At 39.5% G+C, this 26,194-nt stretch overlaps 1 protein-coding gene across 4 annotated transcripts in view; it reads right to left on the bottom strand.

Moving 5' to 3' along the window:
- The window catches only part of NFKB1 (nuclear factor kappa B subunit 1), a 134,816-nt gene that overhangs the window by 70,971 nt on the left and 37,651 nt on the right, over window positions 1-26,194 (bottom strand). The window contains exon 2 of one of the 4 annotated variants that reach the window (XM_080687781.1): window positions 6,843-6,859. The exons of the other annotated variants lie outside the window; for them this stretch is intronic. The gene's annotated coding sequence lies outside the window, so the exon portion shown is untranslated. The remainder of the gene's footprint in view (window positions 1-6,842; window positions 6,860-26,194) is intronic. 4 annotated transcript variants of the gene reach the window in all.

A 26,194-nucleotide genomic window follows, 5' to 3' on the forward strand; every position in this document is an offset into this window, starting at 1 on the left:
GGCTCCTGGCAGAATCTGAAACAGACTGAGTGGTGTGGCTCTATAATGGAGGCTATTTTTCCCTCACACAGCCGAGCAGTGCAAAGCCCTCCTTCACACGGCCAAATCTTGGTCTGTTTGGGCCTGATAAATTCTGCTGGCCTCACCCTGATGACTCCCTGAGGTCATGTCCCATCACAAAGGTGTATGAACACCCAGTTGGTGGCGGCTAGACTTGGTATATGCTGGAATATTCACTGAGTGGCCTTAGACCCAGCACTGGCACTGAGTTTGAACCTGTATCAATCTGGTGAACACCACTCACCCCTACCTGGTGACTCACTCAGAACCTACCTCATGCAACTTGAATACCGCCAAAGGCTATTTCAGTGACTGAGCCTAACAGGCAGCCAACAGGCAAAGGCAGATCTTGGGGTTCCTTGGGATTTTGCTGACCTGCTTCTGGGCCTGTGCTGGTAAAAGCTGGCCATGTGCACAGCTGGGTCATTCCCACGCACATTTAGGCCCAGCAGGGGAAGCCACAAACTGTGGATCACTTTGTTGCTCTAAACAGGTTTCCCAGGACCAGTCACAGGCAGCATCTAACATTGGACTGCACCAGAGTCCCTCCCAAGAGACTCCAGAACCAACACATTCAGTGGCCAGCTTCAGACAGCATCAGAGCAGGATTCAATTAGTTTCACAAGTGGTGTATCTAAAGGAAGATCTTGGCAGGCACCAGACCCTACTAAGGCAAATTCCACTTTATGTGGTCAGAATATGCACAGCAGCTCAAACACTGAGGTATGGATTGTTCCTCACAGTCAGCCAGTCTGCAGGTTGACCCAGGCACAAACAAGCCAATATAAATCAAGACTCAATACAACAGCGGTGCCCACATAACCCACGTAAGGGATATCCTGGATCACCCAGCTCAGGTGATTAAGAAGACTATACTACAGGGTCCCACAGGACACCTAGTATATAAGGCCACTCTACCAAGACTGGAAGTCATAGCAGATTTACCTAATACGTAGACACAAAGAAGCAGTCAAAAAAGGGAGACAAATGAGAGAATAGAAGAAATCTTAAAAAAGAAAAAAGAAAAAAAAAAAGAGCCAAATGAAATAGAGGCGAGAAATCTACCAGATATAGAGTTAAAAAAAATTATTATAAGGATGCTCAAGGAACTTACTGAGAACTTCAATAAAGAGAGAGCAAGCATAAAAAAGGGCATAGAAACCATAAAAAATGAATTAAGAAATGAAGACTACAATATCTGAAATGAAGAATACACTGAAAGAAAAAAACAGTGGGTTGGATAAAGCAGAGGGCCAAATCTGCAATTTGAAAGACAAGGTAGCAGAAAAACTTAATCAGAGCAGCAAAATGAAAAAAGGAATTTAAAAACATGAGGATAGTTTAAGGGACCTTTGGGACAACATGAAGCATAACATCATCCACATCATGGAAGTACCAGAAGGGATCGAGAACCTATTTGAAGAAATGACTAAAAACCTCCTTAACCTGATGATGGAAAAAGATACACAAGTCCAGGAAATGCAAGAGTTCCAAAAAAGATGAACCCAAAGAGGCCCACAACAAGACACATTATAATTAAAATGGCAAAGGTTAAAGACAAAGAGAGAACCTTAAAAGCAGCAAGAAAAAGTCAGTTATCTACAAAGGAGCTCCCATAAGACTGTCAGCTGATTTCTCAATAGAAACATTTCAGGTTAGAAGGGACTGGCATGAAATATTCAAAGTCATGAAAAGAAATGACCTACTACCATGACTACTTTACACAGCAAAGCTACCATTTAAAATTGAAGGAGAAATAAAGAGCTTCCCAGACAACCAGACAAGAACAAGTAAAGAAGTTTGTTACCACGAAACCAGCATTACAAGAAATGTTAAAGGGCATGCCTTGAGGAGGAGGAGAAGGAGAAGGAGGAGCAGTGGGAGGAGGAGGAGGAGGAAGGCAGAGGAACACAGTCAAAATAATAAAATGGCAACAATTACAAACCTATCAATAATCACTTTAAATGTAAATGGCTTAAATGGTACACTCAAAAGACACAGGATAGCTGAATGGATAAGAAAGCAAGATTCACATATATTCTGTCTAAAAGAGACTCACCACAGAACAAAAGATACACACAAAGAGTAAATGGATAGAAAAAGATATTTTATGCTAATGGAAATGAAAAAAACAACAACCCCACAATGGTAGAATACTTACATCTGACAAAATAGACTTTAAAACCAAAGCTATAGTAAGAGACAAAGAAGGAAACCACATAATGATAAAGGGTTTAATCAAACAATAGAATATAACCCTTGTAAACATTTATGCACCCAACATAAGAGCACCTAAGTATGTAAAGCAAACCTTGATGGACATAAAGAGAGAGACTGATAGTAATACAGTCACAGTAGGGGATTACAGAAAATAAGCAAATAAGTGGTGCCCTTAAATGACACACTAGATCAGATGGATTTAATTGGTATCTTCTGAGCATTTCACTCTAAAGCATAGAATATACATACTTTTCAAGTGCACATGGAACATTTTCAAGGATGGACCACATGTTAGGACACAAAACAAGTCTCAATAAATTTAAGAATATTGAACTCATATCAAGCATCTTCTCTGACCATACATAATGCTATGAAACTAGGAATCAATCACAAGAAAAAATCCTGAAAAACACACAAATACATAGGCAAAAGTAACATGCTACTAAACAATTAGTGGGTTAACAATGAGATCAAGGAAGAAATCAAAAGACACCTTGAAAAAATTGAAAATGAGAACATAACAACCCAAAATCTACGGGACACAGCAAAAGCAGTCCTAAGTGGGAAATTCATAGCATTACAGGTCTATTCAAGAAACAAGAAAAATCTCAAATAATAAATCTAACTTTACATTTAAAGCAACAGAATAAGGAACAACAAACAAAACCCAAAGTGAGTAGAAGGAAGAAAATAATAAAGATGAAATAAATGAAATAAAGTCTAAAAAACAACAACAAAAGATCAATTAAACCAAGAGTTGAGATTCTTTGAAAAAAATAAACAAGATTGACAAACCTTAATCAGACTCATCAAGAAAAATAAATAGGACCCAAATAAATAAAATAAGAAATGAAAGAGAAGTAACAACTGACTGCCCAGAAATACAAAGGATTGTAAGAAATATTACGAACAACTATGTGCCAACAAATTAGAAAATCTGGAAGAAATCAATGAATTCCTAGAAACATACAATCTTTCAAAACTGAATCAGGAAGAATCAGAGATTCTGAATAGACAGATTACAATGACTGAAACTGAAGTAGTAATAAAAAAAATTCCCAACAAACAAAAGTCCTGGACTGAATGGCTTCACAGCTGAATTTTACCAAACATTCAAAGAACTAACACCTATTGATCTTAAATTATTTCAAAAAAATTCAAGAGGACCAAGCTCATTTAATGAGGCCCGAATTATCCTAATTTCAAAAACTGAAAAAGACACTACAAAGAAAGAAAATTATAGGCCAATATCCCCGATGAACATAAATGCAAAAATCCTCAACAAAATATTGGCAAACAGATCCTTCAATACATTAAAAAGATCATATACCATGATCAAGTGGGATTTATTTCAGGGATGCAAAGTTGGTACAATATCTGCAAATCAATAAATGTGATACATCCCATAAACAAAATGAAGGATAAAAACCACATGATCATATCAATAGATGCAGAAGAAGCATTTGATAAAATTCAACACCCATTTATGATAAAAACTCTCAGCAAAGTGGGAACAGAGGGAACATACCTCAATATAATAAAGGCTATATATGTCAAACCCACACCCAACATTATATTCAATGAGCCAAAACTAAAAGCATTTCCCTTAAGATAAGGAACAAGACAGGATGTCCACTTTCACCACTTGTATTCAACAGAGTACTGGAAGACCTAGTCACAGCAATCAGACAAGAAGGAATAAAAAGTATCCAAATTGGAAATGAACAAGTAAAGCTATATTTATTTGCAGATGACATGATAATGTATATTGATAAAGATTCCACCAAAAATCTACTGGAACTGATAAATGAATTCAGTAATGTAGCAGAATACAAATAGATATATTCAGAAATCAGTTGCAATTTCTACACACCAATAAAGAACTATCAGAAAGGGAATGTAAGAAAACAATCCCATTTCCAATTGCATAAAAAGTTACTAGGAATAAATTTAACCAGGGATGCAAAAGACCTATACTTGGAAAATTATAAGACACTGAAGAAGGAAAGTGAAGATAATACAAATAAGTGGAATAATATATTGTGTGCATGGATAGAAAGAATTAACATCATTAAAATGTCCATACTACCCAAAGCAATCTATAGATTCAATGCAATTCCTATTTAAATACCAATGGCATATTTCACAGATCTAAAACAAATACTCCAAAAATTTATATGGAACCCCAAAACCCCGAATAATCTCAGCAATCTTGAAAAAGAACAAAGTTGGAGGGATCACAATACCAGATATCAAGCTATACTACAAAGCCACTGTAGTCAAAACAGCCTGGTACTGGCACAAGAACAGGCATATAGATCAATGGAACATAACAGAGAACCCAGAAACCAACCCTAGCCATTATGCTCAATTAGTATTTGACAAAGGATGCAAGAACACTCAATGGGTAAAGATAGTCTATTTAATAAGAGGTGTTGGAAAAAGTGGACAAATACCTGCAAAACAATAAAACTAGACCATCTGTTATACCATACAAAAGAATAAACTCAACATGAATTAAAGACTTAAATGTTAGACTTGAAAGCATAAAAACCCTAGAAGAAAACATAGGCAGTAAAATCTCAGACATTTCTCACAGCAGTATTTTTTCTGATACTGCCTCGGGCAAGAGGGGAAAAAAGAAAAATAAACAAATGGGACTAGATCAAAAAATTTTTCACACAGCAAAGGAACCATCAACCAAATGAAAAGACAACCCACTGAATGGGAGAACATATTAGCCAATGATACATCTATAAGGGATAAATAACAACAATTTATAAAAACTTATAAAACTCAACACCAAAAAACAACAACGATCCAATTAAAAAATGGGAAAGGACCTGAATAGATACTTCTCTGAAGAGGACATACAGGTATCCCATAGACATGAAAAAATGCTCAACATCACTAATCATAAGAGCGTTGCAAATTAAAACCACAATGAGATATCACCTCACACCTGTCAGATTGCCTATCATCATCAAATCAACAAACAAGTATTGACAAGGATATGAAGACAAGGGAACCCTTGTTCACTGTTGATAGGAACACAGATTGGTGTAGCCACTGTGGAAAGCAGTATGATCTTACCTCAAACATAAAAATAAAAAATGGAACTGCCTTATCACCCAGCAATGCCATTTCTGGGAATATATCCCAAGAAACCTAAAACACTAATTCAAAAGAATATATGCATCCCTATGTTCACTGCAACATTATTCACAATAGTCAAGATTTGGGAGCAGCCCTAGTGCCCATCAGTTGATGAATGGATAAAAAAGCAGTGGTAGTACATTTACACAATGGAATATTACTTGGCCATAAAAAGAAGGAAATCTTACCTTTTGCGACAGCATGGATGGATCTGGCAAGTATAATGCTAAGTGAAATAAGCCAGTCAGAGAAAGAGAAGTACCATATGACTTCACCTATATGTTGATTCCAATGAAAAAATAAACTAACAAACAAAAATAGAAACAGTCTCATAGATACAGAGAACAGACTGACAGCCATCAGAGGGGAGGGGGGTTGGTGGGCTGGCTGAAAAAGATGACGGAATTAAGCAAAGAAAAAAGAACACTCGTAGACACAAACAATAGTATGGTGATTATGAGAAGGAAAGGGGGGTAAGGGGCGGTAGCAGAGGGTAAACAGGAAGTGAATGGTGATGCAGATGATGTATTTATAGAACTGTACACTGGAAACTTATATAATTTTATTAACCAGTTGTCAGCCCAATAAATTCAATAATAATAATTTTAAAAAGCTGGTTCCAGGTAAAACAGAAATGAGACTGGGAGAAGCAGAGGAGCTGTCTTTGCCTCAGGTGCTGTGTAATCTGGACAGTTGATCTCATTTATTATCCCACCTGGACTTTGCCCCGGCAGCTGCACAGAAAGGCTTTTCTCAGCAGCACCCCAAGACATACTTCTCCCTCCCACTGGAAAACAGTCCCAACTTCAAGTATCAATTTCCACCTCTAAGTCACTGAAAAATATCCCAGGTGTGCAAATTCAGGAAGGTTTACCCTATCCAAAGTTGTAATTTATTTTCAAGTATGATTCTAGGTTTGGAGAAAACAACACAATCTATAGCATTTGAAAAAATTGTACTGAATATAAATGCCTCAAAATTCTTAAATTTGTAGCAGAATGTTCTCCTGAAATCTGCAAATTTTCAAATAAGAACATCTGGGTTAATTTTTAGTGCTCCAGTAAATGGCGAGAGTTCTAGTCACCAGTTACTGCTATGATCTTGTGTTAGTCACCTAACCTGTTTGGGCCTCTCAATTCTTCATTTGCAGAATCACTAGACAGCGTTTAATGAGTCTTCCAGCTCTAAAATTCTATGATTCCTAGTCATCAGTATAGGACATATAGGACAACACCCAAAGATCACACTTTACCAGTAAAACTGAAAACAAACAAACAAAAGTACAAAATCACAGAATTTCTGAGTTGGAAGGAACCTAATAGGTAAACTTAATTTTTAAATTGTAAACATTTTACATTTCACCACAATTACATACTGAGAAAACATACAATCAACACTCAAATTACCTGTTGTAATGGGGCCTCTGATAGCATGGAAAATCAAAATTTAGAGACAAAGAAAAACCTTTATGTTAGGCAAAGATTTCAACTTTTATCATTAAAACTAGTATTAAGTACCCAAAGTGTTTATTCTCAGAAAATCGAAGGAGGGGTCTTCCCTGGGCTGTTAAGCCCTGATAATGAAGAATTGTCTTTACTGGGGATATGTCAGAAATGCTTCCATTACACAAGTGTGTGTGTGTGTGTGTGTGTGTGTGTGTGTGTGTGTGTGACTGGGGGGGCGGGGGTAGAGGAGACAAGCAAAACAAAGGCAGAATGAGAAATTTTAATCTAGAATGTTTAAAAAAATCCTTACAAACTACATAAAAATAATTAGAAGAATCAGACCACATGTAAGGTATGATTGAAGGTTGTCTAAAATAAAAAATATTAGGTTTCTGATTTATGTGTTCTTTCAAACATAAATTATTAATATGCTTTTTAACATTCTTTTAAATAGTTTAAAATCTCTCAACATATTATTTTTGACCCAAACTTAATTTGAGATTAAGGATATCTCCTGCCTCTGTGATACTTAAATTTACTTGAGATTAAATGTCACTGATTTATTAGAAAGACAGTCTATGTTCATGGATTGGAAGAATTAACATTATTGAAATATTATGTAAAGCAATCCATAGATTCAACACAATCCCCATAAAAAGCTCAATGGCATTTGTCACAGAAATAGAACAAAAAATATCATCAAATTTGTATGGAACCACAAAAGACCCCAAATAGCCAAAGCAATCCTGAGAAAAAGAACAAAGCCAAGGTATCACACTCAGATTTCAAATGCTATTGCAAAGCTACAATAATCAAAACAGTATGGTATTGACAGAAAACCAGACACACAGACTGATGGATCAGAATTGAGAGCCCAGATAAATCCACATAAATGGGCAAACTAATTTTCATTAAAGGAGCCAAAAAACATACAACCGAGAAAGGAAAGTCTCTTCAATAAATGCTGGAAAAACAACATGCAAAAGAATGAAACGAGAATGCTATCTAATGCCAGACACAAAAATTTTCTCTAAATGGATTAAAGAATTGAATATAAGACTTGAAACAATAACATACATAGAAGAAAACATAGGCAATAAACTTAATAAAGCTTGGTCTTGGAGGGATTTTTGTGAACTTGACTCCAAAGGAGAGGGAGGTAAAAGCAAAAAGAAATGAATGGGACTACATCAAACTAAAAATCTTCTGCAGAGCAAAAGAAACCATCAACAAAGAGGCAAACAAGTGAGTGGGAGGAGATATTTGCAAATGATACCTCTGATAAGGGGCTAATATCCAAAATATATAAAGAACTCAAACAACTCAACAAAAAAACCCCAAAACAATCTGATTGGAAAAAAATGGGCAGAGGACCTAAAGAGATACCTTTTCAAGGAAAAAATACAGATAGCCAACAGAAGAATAAAAAGATGCTCAAATTTACTAGCTATAAGGGAAATGCAAATTAAAAACACAATGAAATACCACCTCACACTAGCTAGAACGGTTATTATCAATGAGAACAAAAACAAATGTTGTCAAGGATGTGTGGAAAAGGGTACCTTTGCACACTGCTGGGAATGTAAATTGGTGCAGCCACTATGGAAAACAGTATTGAGTTTCTTCACAAAATTAAGAATAGAGCTAACATATGACCCAGCAATCCCTTTTCTAGGTATCTATCTGAAAATTTTTTAAACAATTATTTGTCAAGACATATGCACCTCTATGTTCATTTATTCAAAATATTCAAGAAATAGAAACAACTTCATTGTCCTTCAGCAGATGATTGGATAAAAAAGAAGTGGTACATATATACAATGGAATATTACCCAGCCATTAAAAAGATGAACTATTGCTATTTGCAACAACATGGATGGGTCTTGAGACTATCATGCTAAGTGAAATAGGTCAGATGTAAAAGGATAAAAACCTTATAATTTCACTCATATGTGGAGTAAAAAACAAAAAGCAACAAATGAACAAACAAAACAAACATACAAAAACAAAAAAACACACTCATAAATACAGACAACAGAATGGTGGTTACCAAAGGGGAAGAAGGTGGGGGAAGGATGAAGGAGGTAAAGGGGGTCAAATACATGGTGAAAGAAGGAGACTAGACTTGGGTGGTCAATACACAACAGAGTATACAGATGTATTATGATGTCATATACCTGAAATTTATAAAATGTTATTAACCAATGCTACCCCAATAAATTTAAGAAAAATATTTTAAAATACAATAAATAAATAAATATAACCAATTACTGTCTCTTAACAGCATACAATCATCCTCATGATATATTTTTCTTGCTTGGAAAACCTATTCTATCACTTTCACTGAAAGCCACTGGTTAGAGGTAATGAAATAATTTGGCTCTCAATGACTGAAAATATTTAGAGACATCATTTTATGAAGCATTCAATTTGTACTATGGTAAATACAGCTGCTTATACAAGAATTTGGACCACTTTGGAAAGAAAACAATTAACTGTTCCTTTCTTCAGAAGGAAAGTACGTAAGATAAAGAGTTTCAACTATTCTTCTGTGATTTCCTCTGGAAAACCCCTACTAAATTAGGAGAATTACGAGTAGAACTGGGAAATTTTCTTTGTCTGATTTCTTGTTGCCATTTATTGGTTAATTTACATCCCAGACACGATAGGACAAAAGAGAAAACTGACCTAAGTGTCAGACTGAGGTTAACCAACATATTGTACTTTCTGCATATTATGATGTAAGCAAAAGGAGGAAGGGAGAAACACCAAAATTTCTTACATGCTCTAGGATAACATCAGCCAGTAATTTGGGGAAATGGCAGCACTTTTAACCTGCCCCCAAACCTTCAATGTTGTTCAGCCTGTATAAGGAGACTAAAACAAAGTATATGAAACAAATCATAAACTGTGATGCTTGGATGAAGTGTTCTGCAAGCTGTTAATTTCTATTCTTTTTAGGGACTTGCCAGAAAATTTTAACGGCCCTATACCCAAATCTTGATTTTCCCTTACTATGAAGTCACAATTTATTAAGCAGAAAGTCTTTTTAAAGGCATAAACAAAAATAATTTACTGATCGTGAAGGATCTTAACACATTAGTTCCCCTGCCCTGTAGCCTTCCAGTTCAGGAAGTTTGAACCAGTATTGTGACAGTGAACTTCACCCTGAGGCTATACCTTCCACCCTCAGGCAGCTGACAACTGATACCTCTCCCTCCGGGGGCTTCCCCTCACTGCTCCTTATTTCAGCCTTTTGTGAAAGACAGGATATATCTTACCCTTCTTTCCCACGAAAGCCACTCAAGTATTTGAAGACAACCAAATTCTGCAGGCTATAAATATTCTCAGGCTCAATAACTACTCCCGTTTTGGGAAAGTTTAAGTTCTGCTCTGCACATTCTACAAGTGGAATGTTCTAGGTTTAGATGGATTCAGGTTTCTAAACTAACAATCCAGAACACAATTTAAATCAAGGCTCTGACTGATCCATTTTGTGTTGGCTTCTATTTTCTACAAAGGTGACGCCCAGCAGTGTGCACAGTATTCCTGATGTGGCCGTTCAACAAGGAGAGTGAAAGCACCACTCGGTCTTATACATGCACTTATATTAATGCAGCCTAATGTGTAATTACTTGTCTAGCAGTCACATTACATTGCTGGCTCGTGTTGAGTTTATCATTAACTAAAATGTCTAGATTGCTTGGCATGCTATCCCTCCCACCCAGTACTGGGGTAATGTGTTTTCTGGATGCATTCATCTCTTTTAAATATCACTGCTTAAGAATTTAGTCCTTTGCCCCAGCTTTTCAAAAATAGTTTGAACTCAAATTATTTGTTATCTATCACTTCATGTCACTGCAAATTTGGTAAGGACTCCATGGAAGGCACTGATAAGATATACTGAAGTGGCTGGGGAAGAAAGATCCCTGGGGCTGGAAACATCCCTCCAGTTGACGTTGACAGCATGAGAAATACTGTTAATGCCTGAAGTACCACACCACAGATCTCCAGCACCTCACTATTTCACCATTCCAGAAACCCAAACTAGACACTAAGGTGCCTGAGATGGATACCCAGCTCTCCAGTCTCTTGTTTGGAAATACACCTATCAAATGCCATGATCATTTGTCACAGATAGAGGAGGTTGGGATTATCTAGCCAGAAGATGATCTCAAGTAAGAGTGCATTTTCCCCTGGCTTTCCCTAACACACACACACACACACACACACACACACACACACACACACACACACACTGCAGATCATCTTCTGACAAGGCATTCCACCAGCAAATCCTGTGTAACACCTGCATTGATGTCTGTCTGTTTCCTGGCTGTTCCATGTAACCCTGGGGGCAGAGGTGATCATATTCAGGTCCACAAAGCTCAGCACTGTGCCTGGCGTGGGGTGTGCACTAGATAAATATGTACTATGTGAATGTGAGAAAGGAAGTAAGGCCAAGAAGGCTCTGAAATCTACAAGTGGAATGTTCCAGGTTTAGATGGATTCAAGTTTCTAAACTAACAATCCAGAACACAATGTAAATCAAGGCTCTGACTGATCCATTTTGTCTAGATATCTATTTTAAAAATTAATAAAACAACCTGATTTATAGTGACTTCTAAGGGCCGAATTAATTTCATGTAAATAAAAGGTTATGAGGTTGATAAATAGCAATATTAAAAAAATAAGATCAATAAAGTTGGGAAATTCCTAAAGCTGAAAGTAAACAAAAACTGACTAACTATATATCCCAATGGTACTGTAACTATATACAAGGAAAAAGATTTAATCCAAGACATTTCTGAACACATTACTCTGACTGAACACTCTCTCTTGAATATATTTAAAGGTCAAAAGAACTATAAATAAATTTTGACTGTATTTAGAAAGTTTGTATCTAGTGCTCATATTGGTATAGCAATTCTGAAGCTATTCCGTATGTATCATAGAGTTGAGCAAAATGGGTAAGTATACTGACATCATTGGCAACTAGGGTTTTCATTATTGGAGAAGGACAAGATAAATATAGAAAGGTAAGGAAGAAGCCATTGTGTTGGACTGGAGTTAGAGGCATCAGAATGAATTCAAGGAGACATTTCTCTAACAAAAGGAACCAGGGCTTCTTGGAGAGATAGATGATTCCAGGACTGGGGCAGGGGAGGTGAGCCTAGAGTATTATTTCAGAAATAAGGAAGTGTTCAAAATCAAGTGGGGACATGTCAAAAGGAAACAGGAGCTAGCACAATAGACTCCCACTGGCCAAGATGGGGACAATTTAAGCATTAAAATAAATAATGACAGGGATGTCTTATAATACAGTGAGTAACAAAATAATAGTATGTAACAGTGAGTACATACTGTTACTTAAAAAGTTTTTAAAGGAATGTGAAGAAGAGAAAACTCCTTTTTTGAACATAGGAATTCCAAGTAACACAAAGTACAAGGAATGATATAAATAGAAATTCACAAATTTATAATCATCCATTACTAATAAAATTGATTCAGGAAAGAATCATCTCTGGATCTTAAAACCTTTGGGTAAAAGATGCTGAGGATGGTTTCTTGTATTAGGGTGGCAGCAGGAAAGATGGGGATGAGTGATTTGATTGAAGTCACAGCCAATAGGATTCCTGATGGATTAACTGTGGGGTACGAGAGCAAGAGAGGAGTTCAGAATAACTCCAACGATTTTGGCCTGAGCAACTAGAAGGATGGAGCTGCCATTTTCTGAGAAGGGAAAGATACTAGGAGGAGCAGATTGGTGGGGGAAGATTTGGAATTCAGATTTGGCCACACTAAGTCTATCAGACATCCAAATGATAACGTCTCTCAAGCAGCTAAGGCATGGAGCTTTGATTTCAGAGTGGAATCTAGGCTGGAGAAAAGAATTTGAAGTCATTAGTATAATATATATGCTACTTCAAGCCAGTAAGAGGGAGCAAACAAAGAAACAGAAATTGTTCTAGGTCAATTTTTAGCTAAATACTTTTTAACTAGTTAAACAAGTTAACTTTCTTAACAAATTTAAGTTTAAATTTGTATTTTTAATTGGTGAGCAACCAATGAGTGCCCAAAGAATGAAAAAGAATTTAGTTCAATTCAGCAGGAGAATATATCATGAAAAATAAGACATGGTGCTTGCCCTCAAGAAATAAAGTCTAGAGACGATGAGACAGGCGTAGTAAGTAACTGTGAGGCAATGCGAAGAACAGTAATAGAGATATGTAGGAATATCACAGGCCTATTAAACAGGAACACTAAAAGGCCACCTAATTCAGCCAAGTTGAAATGACAGCCAATCAGGGCAGATCTTCCAAAGGAGTCCTTAGACTAAAAAATATGGCAGAAAACTACATAGGAAATAAAGTATAAGACAAGGAGCTGAAATGATATTCCATAATTCTTCTGAATTAGGAGGATGAAACCTCCTAATTCAGAAGAAATGAAAAACATACATTAAAAGAAAACTTCATAGCTATTCAAAGATAACTTATTGACAAAATACATTTTATATATGGAGACCCAATGTAAATGAGAAATTGGGATCAAGTAGGATTATCAAGGTCGGCTTTTCCAGGTTGTCTTTGATAGTGAAAAGGAAAGTAAATGGATTCAGAGGCTGCAAACGATGGTATTTACCAAAGAAGTAATAAGAAGCTGCATATAAGCAACCAAATGCCATGCATATAAGGTAGCTAACCAAACCTGACACTCACAGAGCACTGGACCACTGCTCTCTCCAAACACTAATTCATTTTAATTTTCCCAACAACCCTGAGAAGTAGGTACTGTTTTTATCCCCCTTTTAATGAGGCACAGAGAGGTTAACCAACATGTCCAAGGTTACACAGCTTATAAGGGGAAGAACTGGATTTGAACCTAGGGTAGTGTGCTCTTGAGGATGTTATTAATCATTCTGCTTTATCACTTCCCTAGAGGTCTATGTTGCTGAGGAATGTCCTAAAAAAATTCATTAAAGTGAAAAACGTAAGGGGAGAGTATTTTATAAATGAACAGAGTATGTGTGCATAAATGCATATGCTTTAGAGTTTATGTTTTATATGTATTAGGATGTATAATGAGCTTATCCATAAACATACACATGTAGGCATGTATATGCATGAAGTATTTTTGGAAGTCTACTCAAGAAATTCATAATAGTGCCTCTTTCTGGGGAGAAGAGGGATCTTGAATAGAAGGAAAACTTACTTTCCACTTATACATGTCTTTGTATTACTTGAATGTTTATTAAATGGATCTGATACTTTTAAACAAATAAGGAACTAGTTTTTATTTAAAAAAAAATGAAACAATGGGAATGTCACATAGACATTGTCCAGTCTGGTCTAAAGAGGCAGTATACAGGGTTACACAATTTCAGTAATGAAGGGGGTTTAGAAGTCTTCTCTGTTCATTGGCAGAGGAATTAATTGATGTTTGTTATTCTGAAATTTTTAATTTTACCAGTACTCATGTGTTTTGTTTGGGTATCTACCCACCCTTCATTCAGTTTACATGTTTGTGGTGCAGCTTACCCACTGCCAGATCCAGGGGTGTAGCCAGGAAATGGCTGTTACACAATCACTCTGTTGCACATTCCCTGTCCCCAGTGACACCTCCAGGGATGGACCAGGAAAAAACACAGACCAATGAGGACCCAGAAACCTCCATCCTGGAACCTCTGAAGCCTTTGTATCTAGTAACACAGGCTCTCTGCTGCAGGACTTGGTTCCCTAACAAGCTGCGGGGCCACCTTCTGGAGCTGAAGATGGGAGCCTACACCACAGAAGTCAGGGCTAAGAGATAGAGAGAAGCTACATGGTCTAGTGCCATCTCTGAATCCAGTGACGTCTGATGCTAGCTAGCTCTTCCTTTGGACTTTTCAGCTTTTTAAACAAATAAATGTCAATTATTGCTTAGTTTTACTTGTTTTTTCTCTTACTTGCCATGGAAAGATTCCAATGGATAGAGAAAATGAGGCAGAAAAAGCCCATTTAAACTCAGGAGAGTTTCCTAACATGTTTAAGGTTTAAGTTCTAGTGTTCTAACTCGTTGGGACTAGGACACAGGTGGCGAGGTAGGGGAGGAGAAGGAAAGGAAGGCTAGTGAGATGGGGCAAACAAGATGGAACGTAGTTGGAGGAGCCTTGAAGACTGCTTAAAGACTCTTACTGTTTTTAATAACAACCTATATTATTATATCATGTCATCTGTCTCTTCTTTAGCCATATCTGATAGTATTAGTGCTTCTTCTAGGAAGATGGTTCCAGCATCTACTATAGGTAATCCTACCTAATAAAGAGGGAATATGCTAATTGACCCTCACACCGTCACAAAGATGGCGGTGCCCACAGCCAATAAGGAGGGAATATGCTAATTGACTGCCATGCCCTCAAAGATGGCAGCGCCCACAGCCACAAGACAGCGGCGCCCAGTTCCCCTCAGCCCCGCTGGGGCGGCAGGCGCGTGGCAAGGCCGGGCCTGCCCCCAGGCGGGCCCAGCTGCTCCACGCACCTGCCTCGGGAGTCCCCCAATCACCTCAGCCCCCCCGCCCCCAGCTGCCCAGGGCTGGCCTGAGGCACAGGTGGGCCTAGGATGGCGGATGCCCAGCTGCCCAGGACCACCCAAGGCTCAGGTAACCAGGGCTGTCCGAGGCTTGTGCTGCCGGTAGTGGCAGCAGCATAGTGTGATGGGGCGTTGCCTTCCCCTGATAGCTGGGTCGCCTCCCGCCTCTGAGGGCTCCTGGACTGTGAGAGGGGGCAGGCCGGGCTGAGGGACCCTCCCCTCCAGTGCATGAATTTTCATGCACCAGGCCTCTAGTATTATATATATATTACCTAGATATTATTCCGGTACTGGAGATACAGCAGTAAACAAAATAGAAAAAAATCATCCCTGCCTTCATGGAGCTAACCATCATTTTATAGGCATTTTTCATGATTTTTTAAATTAAAGACATAAACATGTCCAGAATGAACATTTAATGCTATTTACGTGCCAGGGATGGCACTAGATGCTTTGATGTCAATTCCTTCACTTAATCCTAATGCTATTCCTGTGAGGTAGGTATTTTTATTTTCACCTTATAAATGAGCAAAAGAAAGTTGGAAGAGATTAAATGACTTGTTGAAGATCACACCGTCTGTAAGGGCATAATCTTGAGTAAGATCTAGCTTGCTTTCAAGTATATTTTGCTCACTAAACCACAGCTCATTTTAACTACTATGTCATACATGTCTCCACTTTAGCAACTTATTGGGTTTACTCAGATCCTGCAAAGTCCCTGGTATTATATAACACATGAATAAAGAACCTTATACAAAGCAATTTATTATCTTCTCTTGATCTGACTATTGCTCATTGGGGTAATATCTAGGCTGTGATCTCATATCTGTTTTCCTTATGAACTCTTGCAGTGGTATGCTAGAGTTGGCTTGACCTGCTCACAAAAGTTGATTGCTAAATTTTCAGAAAATTTGCAAGCCAGTTGACTTCATGCTGATAACTTGAAATTGGCCATGGTGGGAATATTTACATCAAGGAAATAGACAAATGCTACAAATCAGGACTTATTTTATTTCCTAGAGAACCAGTTATTAAAGATTTACTAGCACACCACAGTATTTAGGTCCCATCATCTAGTCAATGGAGAAATAAAATAGGAATTACTTTCTTAAATAAATTATTAAAAATACTGGAAAACTTTTCCAACTTGAAAGATTTTTCTACTGCTCCCTAAATATATAATAATGCTATATAAAGGAACATCATGGGTACATGTAAATGTCTTTCCCAGTGCACTGTGGGTTAAAGTGGTCATTATCTTATACCTTCAGGACCACTGGTTTTTAAGCTTTATGCTATAATATACTTATAATGGGTTGACTAGTGTCCCCCCTTCCAAATTCATGTCCCCCCAGCACCTCAGAATGTGACCTTATTTGAAAACAGGGTCCTTGCAGATATAATTAAGATGAGGTCAACTGGATTACGGTGGGACCTAAATGCAATGATTGGGATCTTTATAAGAGAGAGGAGAGGGAGATTCATACACAGAGTGATAGAAAGAGGTCAGCCATGGGCAAACAGGCAGAAATTGGAGTGATGAAGCCAAGCAATGCCACGGATCGCCAGCACCACCAGAAGCTAGGAACAGGCAAGGAAGGATTCTTCCCGAACCATCATAGAAGCATGGCCCTGCTGACAACTTGATTTTGGACTTCCAGCCTCCAGATCTGTGAAAGCATAAGTTTCTGTTGTTTACCCAGTTTGTGGTAAATTGTTATGGAAGCCTTAGGAAACTAATACAATACTCATGCAAATTTGTATATGTATAGTGTGTAAGAGAAAACAGTTAAGGAGCCTAACAATCCTATATAATAAAAGGGTAATATGCAAATTGACCAAACGGCAGAATGACCAGAACACCCTCAGCCCCTCCCCCAGGCCAGCCCCGCTCCCGAGAGGGTCCCCCTAACCCAATCAAGGGCAGGGCTGGCCAACAAACCACCTGTGGCCCCTCGCCCCAGCTGGCCTACCCCTGATGGCCCCCATCGGGCCAGCTGGCTGGACCCCACCAGTGCATGAATTCATGCACCGGGCCTCTAGTCATGTAATAAATTCCTTTCTGGACTCCTGCTACCTGTAAGATTTTCATAAGAAATCATGTGTTACATCTAAAAGTCAGCTTTTGGCACAGCATCTGGATTCAATCTCCCACCTTAATAATTAATAACCCCAGAGAAAAGAAGGACATGGTATAAACAGAGTGGAAGCAAAACTGAGTAGAGAGATTAAAAAAATAAAAGGGAACTGGTGAAGCTTCTGTGTAGATCATGTTCCATAAACCAATTAGCAAAGTTGCCATCCAATACTCAAAATAATGTATGCGGGCATATAAAAATAGAAGCCACTATCATTTTTAAGTACTTACTAGGTGCCATGCATCGATCAGCTCAATTTATACATATACATATGAAGTACACAGTATTCATCTCAACTTTACATATGCAGAAACTGAGGCTTGGCCAGGTGAAATAACACCACTGGTAAGTCGCAAAACTAGGAATCAACATCATGCCCAGCCCTGACTAATTGACGTCAGAGCTAATGCTTTAAAACCTAAAAGTGTGGTCCACAAGCCACCGGAACCTCACCCCAGACCTAGAACCCCTAAGTGTAGGACCAGCAACTGCAGCTATATTACCTCCTTCCAGCGCTTGAATTAGACACTGGTTACTTTCTCCTGTGCCCTGCATCTCACCCTTCCTTTCAAGTTTTCTGTCTCTCTGTGCTGCGTTCCACAACATTACTTCAGCTTTATTTTTCATTTTGATAATTCTTTCTTCCACTGACTGTACTCTTGATTTTAACTTTTTCACTGAGTTAAATCCTTTCAGTGATTATGATTGCAATTTGGGGAATCCTTCTTTCCCTGCCTCCCTCTCCCCCGAGCATTAGGTCATAAGCAGTTTCCCATGTTTGTACAGAGCCTTCATAATTATTTTTTAAAACTGTGGCATAATATTCTATTCCTGATTACACTATGGTTTACCTAGTCCTTCATCTGTTGTACCTTGTCATTGTAAGAAATGAATCCTTAGAAATTATCATATAATCCCAGATTGGCTAAATGACTCATTGTGATACAGCATGTGTGGAGTGGGTCCCAGGCATCTCTGTGATTAGAATATTCTGGGTGATTCTCATGCACGCCCATGATCAAGAAATGCAGATTTAAAGGACCTCCATGAGTAGAAATGGACCCTTAACATTATGATAATTCATGGTTAAGACTGTAGAATCTTAAATCATACTGCTGACCTGAAATCTTAGGCTCCTTCTCTGAAAGGCTGTGAGATCCAGGGTAAACTTTTTTATTTGCTAGGCTTCCATTTCCTCATTTTTCAAACGAGGACCATAGAACCTACCTCAGTGGGCTATTGTCATGATTAAATGAGATGATGTAAGTAAGCACAGCAAGCTATCCTTGTAATCATTCTGTTGGGTAGATGAGGACCTAAAAGTGAGAGGCATGTCTGTGAAAGTCTGCATGCACTTCCAGTCCACCCTCCTGAGACCCCAGAGAGGTAAATGGAGGCTAGAGGATTCTCATCTGGCATCCACCTGAAGTGCCAGGAGAGGAGACTGCGACTGCAGGGTAGTTTACAGCCTCACCTCTACACCTGCTGACAGGTTGAAAACATTTCCCTGTGAAGGAGGAGGGATTACACATTCGGGGCTGTAGTACTTGGGTATATTCTTACCTTAACAAGAAGAATAATCAGTATGTGAGTTAATGAGACCTGAATTTCTGAATGGAATGAGGAGATGCTATGCAACCTTTACTGGGACCACTGGGGTTAGAAGAAGCCATCAGAGATTTGCTTCAGCATGAACAATGGTCCTAGGAATAATCATGCATTTAAGGGTGAAAAATGGGAATGGCCAACAGAAGAAGGTCCCCAAGCCAGGACCGATAAAATGAAACTAAAATTCAGACAATTTGTAAATTCCAGGAGCCTATGGTTCTAATCACTTCTATGGGCTAAGTTTTCACAGCTATGATCTGTGCTAGAGGTTTCCCCTAGCAAGTAGCTTCCTCTAGTTTATAATGGAGACTATGAATACATACAGTGAATTTAGAATTTAGAGGGCTATTTTAAAAAACATTCTACAAGGTAACATTTTGTTAGAGCAGGAACTGACATAGTGCTCAGTGAATACCTGTTCAGTGAATTTGTTTTCTGTCCTTTGGCTTCAACCATTATTGGATAACTTCATGCTGAATCTATGGAAGAGCAAGAGAGAAAAAGCAGGGAAGCCTATTCATCTTTATTGGCTGTTGATACCACGTCTGCCCTCTTTTCTACCCTACACCTGAAGTGAGGGGAGGCTTTGCGTTGAGCAACCTGAAGTATTTCAACTTGCTTAAAATGAGTAAAAAATGCAAAACTATAAATATAAGATTAAAAAGTACCAAAATTAAAAATAAAAAGACATTTATATATACACTAGAGGCCCAGTGCATGAAATTCATGCATGAGTAGGGTCCCTAGCGGCTGCTGGCAGCCTGCTGGGGCCTCCCTTCCCCTGGCCACCTGCCACCACTGCTGGCCTGGGCAGGGGTGGACAGGAGGGAGGGGCTGCGGGCAGTTGGCCGGCTCCACCCCCTGGTCAAATGCCTGGTCGAACTCCTGGTTGAGGGGACAATTTGCATATTAGGCTTTTATTATATGGAATTAGTTTTTTTAACTAGCTACTGTCAAAAAACTAAAGTAACATGTACTCTATGACACTGGTTTTTAATTGTGTTTGAATCCTTCCCTTTGAAAATCTGATAAAAGGACATACTTATCTCCCCAGAAAAGTGTATACATACATACACAAAATGCTGCATATAAATTCAGAAATTCAAAATCCTTCTGAAACCACCCAAAGGGATCCAGATTACAAAGCGCTTCTCTTCAATATACACTGAGCGGCCAGATTATTATGATCTCTGAATGCATAATAATCTGGCCACTCTGTGTGTGTGTGTGTGTGTGTGTGTATGTGTATATATATATATATATATATATATATATATATATATATATATATATATAAAATTAGAGGCCCGGTGCATGAATTCGTGCATGGGTGGGGTCCGGCCAGCCGGGCCAGGGGAGGGGACATGGGCAGTTGGCCAGCCTGTCTGCTGTTCGAACTCCTGGTAGAGGGGACAATTTGCATATTAGTCTTTTATTATATAGGATATACACTGAGTGGCCAGATTATTATGCGTTCAGAGATCATAATAATCTGGCCACTCAGTGTATATAACACAGGGCTCTGTCCATAGGGAATACAGTGATTTTCCATTATTAACATATGCAAATAGTGAACAGCTTGGGAGTGTTGATGGAAATTTTAATAAATGCAATGGACCAGGTTCTATATGCTTGCCTAATTGATTGTTGGTGATCTTCCCTGTTTTCACTAATTGAATCAGATTACATTATTCGAAATTGGTATTACAACTAGTTCCTTAAAATGGCAAACCTCCCAAACCAGACAAGTCTACACAAAGGAAAGCAAGGTTATGCAAGGATATGTGATATCCTTAAATGCCACAGCAGATCAGCCAGTCTTTATTTGACCTTGACAGAAACTTAGCATTTAGGATTTTTCAGTGAGAGGCACCAATAATTGATTTGAAAATAATTAATTTTGGCAGGGGGGTGGGGAAGGACAACAAAACAGGTGCTGTTGACCTCAACGTTTCACCATATGCCTCCTGTTCAACCTAAAACACTCAGGAAAGAAAACATAAGTGACAATCAGCTTTCAGAAAACATGTGATTAAAAATGGTCACACTGCCCTAACCGGTTTGGCTCAGTGGACAGAGCGTCAGCCTGCGGACTGAAGGGTCCTAGGTTTGATTCTGGTCAAGGGCATGTACCTTGGTTGCGGGCACATCCCCAGTAGGGGGTGTGCAGGAGGCAGCTGATCAATGTTTCTCTCTCATCGATGTTTCTAACTCTCTATTCCTTTCCCTTCCTCTCTGTAAAAAATCAATAAAAAATATTAAAAAAATAAAAATAGTCACACATCAGCTATGTTTCCAGTTGTTGTCCATGCATTTGATACTAATAACTAAAGAGAAAATAAGAATACCATGGGCAAGCTAGTTGTATTTTAGAGTCAAGGCTCCTGGTGCTGATTTCTGTTTGGCATGGGGTGAGCCCCACTAGAGGATACCACCTCAGGTGCGAATGGGTGCTTTCGGGAAGAGAAGCAGGGAGGGTTCTGAAGCCCTGTGGGGCTGCTCCTGCTGGCACCTGTCCACCTCTGTGAAGAGGAAGGCAGTTTGTTTGATTAATAAAAATCTCATGCATAACTTTCGGGAAAAAGAGGGAAATGAGCCTTCCCTGGCACTCCTTGTTGAGTCAAAGACAGGCAGGGACAAGCTTGGCCTCAAGGAAGGTGCCTGTGCTTTTCTGCCAGCCTCTGCCATTAGGAGCTCCCGATGAAATTAGAACTGACGAAATTTTAAAGGGAAACTTTATAGGACAGCATAATAGATTATTAAATGCTTAACAACAGGAAGCTTTTATTTTTTTAAAAAAGAAAAGCAAGACATAAGAGTTAGACTGCATATTTACTTTAGATTTTTTTCTCTATTATTATTATTACTAGAGGGCCGGTGCACAAAATTTGTGTATGGGGGTGAGGGGGGGGAGGGGGTCCCTCAGCCCATCCTGCACCCTCTCCAATCTGGACCCCTCAAGGAATGTCTGACTGCCCACCAGGATCGGGACTAAACGGGCAGTTGGACATCCCTCTCACAATCCAGGACTGCTGGCTATCATCTGCTTGCCTGCCTTCCTTCCTGATCGCCCCTAACCGCTTCTGCCTGCCAGCCTGATCACCCCCTAATCACTCCCCTACCAGTCTGATTGATGCCTAACTGCTCCCCTGCCAGCCTGTTTGCCCCTAACTGCCCTCCCCTGCAGGCCTGGTCCCCCCCAACTGCTCTCCCCTGCAGGCCTGGGTACCCCCCAAATGCCCTTTCCTGCAAGCCCGGTCGCCCCCAACTTCCCTCCTCTGCCGGCCTGGTCACCCCTAACTGCCCTCCCCAGCAGGCTTGATCATCCGCAACTGCCCTCCCTTGCAGGCCTGGTCCCTCCCAACTGCCCTCCCCTGCTGGCCTGATCGCCCACAACTGCCCTCCCTTGCAGGCCTGGTTCCTCCCAATGGCCCTCCCCTGCTGGCCATCTTGTGGTGGCCATCTTGTGTCCACATGGGGGCAGGATCTTTGACCACATGAGGGCAGCCATCTTGTGTGTTGAAGTGATGGTCAATCTGCATATTACTCTTTTATTAGCTAGGATAGAGGCCTGGTGCATGGGTGGGGGCCAGCTGGTTTGCCCTGAAGGGTGTCCCGGATCAGGGTGGGGGTTCCCTTGGGGTGTGGGACGGCCTGGGCGAGGGGCCTGTGGTGGTGTGCAGGTTGGCCATGCCCCCCGGTGACCGTGGAGGCCCTGGTATCTGGGATTTATTTATCTTCTACAATTGAAACTTTGTAGCCTTGAGTGGATCCAAGCCTTCTGCTCGCTCCTTGGCAGCAGCCATTTCTGTTGGGATTTATGTATCTTCTATAATTGAAACTTTGTAGTCTTAAGCGGAGGCCTGGGCCGGCCAGGGCAGGTGGAAAGCTTGGCATCCTCCATTGCAGAGGAAACCCAAGCCTCCTGCTCCCTCCGTGGCCACAGCCATCTTGGTTGGGTTAATTTGCATACTCGCTCCTGATTGGCTGGTGGGCATGGATTGTGGGTGTAGCAGAGTGATGGTTAATTTGCATATTACTCTTTTATTAGATAGGATTTGCTGTAAAAGTCAGAATACACTGCACATTGTGAATGAAAAAGTTTTATCTAGATGATAAAGAGGAATCAATAGCATCAAAATGAACACTAATCTTCAATGAAGCCCAGTTTTATCTCTTATTTGCCCTGGAAAAGGACAAAGCCAGTGAAAACATTTCAGAGAATGAAAACTCAGAATAGAAGTCTATGCCTGAAGAAGGAAAAAGTGATGAATGGGTGGGGCTTTAGCTGTAACTATGTTTTATTTTAGCAAGAGGGAGAGAGCTCAGAAGCAAATATGGTAAAATGTTAATATGTATTAAATTGAGATGGTGATACGGGTGTCTGTTATTAAATGAACAGTTTTTAAGTGTTCTATATGCTTGAAGTCCTTTATAATTAAAACAGTTGTTAAAAGAGAATGTGACGACTTACACAGCAAAACTCTAGAAAGCTAACTGGGGTTTTCTGACATGAAATAAACATGCAGAGCACCAGGTGGTGCAGTAGCCTGAGTTCTAGAAATAATCTCGACAGAGTAAGAGAGTGTCTAAGCCGAGACTACACGGAGTTTTTCTGAAACAGGGTTTCAAACATGGGACAAAATTCAGTAGAAAAAGGAGGGTTGGTGCAGCCTCCTAGAGTTAGTTTTAAAATGACTTAACCGGAGGAATATGTGGACAATCAGCAAGAGGCTAGGCCAAACAGTTTATATATTTACATGGTCTGTAAAGCACAGTTACGGGTCTGCACCCCCAACCTCAGCCAGTCCCTACAGCTTTCAGGTGGCCCTGACCCTTTGCTGCTGCCTGCATATGACCGAGTACACGATGAACCACCTGCCTCTCAAGGGAGTGGTGTGATCTCACAGAGGCATGATGGGAAGAGGCAGGGAGGCTGGAGTGGAGAGAAGAGGAAGAGGCTGTACTAGTATGTAAGTGAGGCAAAGGCAGAGCCCATAACATTTTACAGTTAAGCCTGACAAATGTACTTTATTAAATACGTAGTGTATGTAAATCTCAGAAATATTTTTCCACCAGTAAATGCAAATGCCCTACCTTTGAAGTCCCTGCGGAATGGATTCTGGAGTGTCAGTGGGGGCACTCGCCCTTATTCCTCCCTCCATGGAGGCTGGATGAGGACCAGTCCATAGACGCTCCCACTGCGCGCACAAGGCTCTGCAGGGTCGCTGCCGTGACTGAACCCCTCTCCACTTTCACTTTCTCTTCTGTAACAGCTTATGCCGAGAGCCAACGGAACTCATACATTAACTTTCAGATATGCAGTTATCATAGAATACGGAATATTTAAGATATATTTACTTCTCTTTTCTTTCTCCTTAATATCCACCTATGCTAGTTCAGAGGTTCTGGAAGACATTACAGTCACCATGACCGTCATCTTGAAAATAAGTACCTACCAATAATCAGGAAAGGTACATTTGCCAAATAATATACTTAGGCAATCCCCTGTAACCCATGGCCACAGCTTTCGAGTAGAAAAGCATGCACAGGACAAGGTTAAGGTTGACTGGACACTGCATCTGGATGGGTGGTTTATAAGCAGGGCGATTTTTGCCTCCCAGGGGACATTTGGCAATGTCTGGAGATACTTTTGGTTGTCACAGCTGTAGGGATGTTATTGGCATCTAGTAGGTAGAAGCCAGGGATACTGCTGAATATCCCATAAGGCACTGGAAATCCCTTTATGACAGAGTTTTCTGGCTCAAAATGTCAACAGAGCAGAGTCTGAGAACCCCTGGTCTAGCTGTGTCTGTCCACGCTTTCCTCACAGCCTCACCTAGAGTGGGTGCCTCATCACCTGCTGCAGAACACAGGTACAGTTGTAAAGGTCCTCCTGAGAGGAGACATACAATGAGAGCAAGTCATTCCTCTGCCAAATTTTTAAAGGGATTTAAAATCCCCCTGTAAACTGAAAGGTCAGCCTCATCTATTCATTATGAAAAGACTATTGAAAGTGATATTGGGAGAAGAGCTCTGGGAAAAACATCTCATGGTTGTCGCTTTCTCTTCCTCCTCCCCATCCTTCTGCTCAAGAGCTTCTAAGATAAATAAAATTACTTCCTTTAACTGTTACGAACAACAGAGTCATTTAAACTCTCAGTGGACGAGAACAGGCTAGAAGAACAATGCCAGCTTGTAACAGATCTCTACACTGTTCTTCCTTTTCTTATAACTGGATTAAATGCTTAATGCTTAATCCATATATGTGGAATTAGTGATTAAAAAATAAGTGGGTAGCTGGAATAATACAGCCATTAGCTGAAGTTTAATAACGACCAATTTACACATGTGAATTTTGACTTCCTTTAGTATCAGTTGTTTATATATCTGTATCTCCCACTGAGTATTAAACTCATTGATACAGAAACTATAATTTGACAAGAACATCTAAGGACCATTGGGTTGTTTCATTTCTAATTATTTTGTAAATGTAAGGCAGCAACCACCACATGAGAAGACTGCATGAAGACTGAACATAAATGGATGCATAAAGTTTTTAATTAGATAACACACTTAAAGCAAAGTTAATGAATGCCATATACTTGTGAATATCAAGAATGGCTACTCAGCCACAAAAGACCAGAGCAATAGAAGTAAATCGTTCATGAAAATACTACAATTTATATTTTTGTACAGAGCCAGGCCAGAAAAAACTCCCAGTTTTTTTTTCTTAATGCTAATTCTTCAGTAATTATAATCGGTGTCAATGCTGATAACATGTATCTTTCTATTATCCTATCACAAGTACACACATGAACACATACTATATATATATATATATATATATATATATATATATATATATATATATATATATAACTAGAGGCCCAGTGCACGAAATTCGTGCATGGGGGGGGCTGTCCCTCAGCCCAGTTTGCACCCAGTGGGATCAGGCCTAAACAGGCAGTTGGACATCCCTCTCACAATCCAGGAC

This window comes from Plecotus auritus, assembly GCF_963455305.1.
Source record: "Plecotus auritus genome assembly, chromosome: 1".
Taxonomy (NCBI): Eukaryota; Metazoa; Chordata; class Mammalia; order Chiroptera; family Vespertilionidae; genus Plecotus; species Plecotus auritus.